Source organism: Haliotis asinina, chromosome 2, assembly GCF_037392515.1.
Source record: "Haliotis asinina isolate JCU_RB_2024 chromosome 2, JCU_Hal_asi_v2, whole genome shotgun sequence".
Classification (NCBI taxonomy): domain Eukaryota; kingdom Metazoa; phylum Mollusca; class Gastropoda; order Lepetellida; family Haliotidae; genus Haliotis; species Haliotis asinina.
Genome location: NC_090281.1, coordinates 15589341 through 15590669, shown reverse-complemented (window position 1 = coordinate 15590669; position 1329 = coordinate 15589341).

Genomic DNA, 1329 nt, shown 5'->3' with positions numbered 1-1329 from the left:
GTACACCCACAGAATACTCGAAAGGATTGATGCATCAGTACATGGACGGTATCGAAGTAAAAGCATGTGTCTCGATTATGGTTGAAGGCAGTAACACATAGGCAGTGCCAGTTCCATTGACTTAGGCAAGGCACATTTTGCAAATGATAGTAATGCAAACTTCTGCTGTAAACTTTCATTACACGAGATAATATTTATACCTCATTAGTGCAGTGGCAATCTCCAACTAGCTAGTAAAATAGAGGGGATAGGTCATAGGTTTGAGAATACACTCCCTGATCCAAGCAATGCTTCACTGAACCATGTAAAGCAATAAGGTCATGTTCAAAGGTCAAGTTCACAGTAATCCTCTTTGTTGCTATTCCTGCTTGAAATTCTATTCATTTTTCTAAGTATTGTATCTAAGTATCTAGGTATTGAACTCATAGAGCACCATGTACGTGTTATCATAAGACACCTCAAGCACCCAGCTCTCTGACAAAATACATAAGCATGTGTGCATAAACACCTTCAACGTCAAAGGCCAAGGTCACATCAACTATGTGGCAAATGTCGACCAAAATTGAATATTTCCTCATAAATTGTTCGTATGTCAACACAAATAACTATTTTACTATTTTATTAAACCAACTTCTGCAAAAATAAACAATGTCTAACATTGATGTTTAGTTGGCGTCTCCGTGGAAGCCAGGACTTTCAATGACATTCTATATGAAAATATATCAAAGATAAAATTAACATTTTGGTTGATCCATATTTCTTTGTGATTGCTTGTGTAACATACAACTCAACTGTTTAAAAACATGGACATGCAAATTGTTTAAAGACCAAGGTCAAATGAACAGGCTCGATAACCTCCAAAACACTTTAAATGCATCCATTTAGTAGTAAATATCAACAACAGTTGCATTTTTTTTCTTTTACTTTCTTATACTATGTATGTATCATCATTTAGATAGAGGATTCTCGACTTTATGAAATTCTATGTTGCAAAGATGAAAAATGGTGTATAGTACTATTTGAAGATCATGTCTTTGCCGTAGCTTCACGGGTCTTCACGTGTATCAGTGATGTCAGTATATGTTCACGATGTTGCAATATCCTATCCAGACATGCCGTCTAGACAAAATTCCATATGTAACAATCTATGAAGGTCAGAGACAAGCTTGATATTTTCACAGGCTTATCATCAATATGTACACTGATCATTTGCAGTTCTTCATTTTGGCTCCATTCACAAGTAGGGTGTGCAAATATGGCGGAAAAACATGACTTTGACACTAGGCATGTTGTTTATAATTCCTTACGTGCAGCCTGAAGGTATTTTCG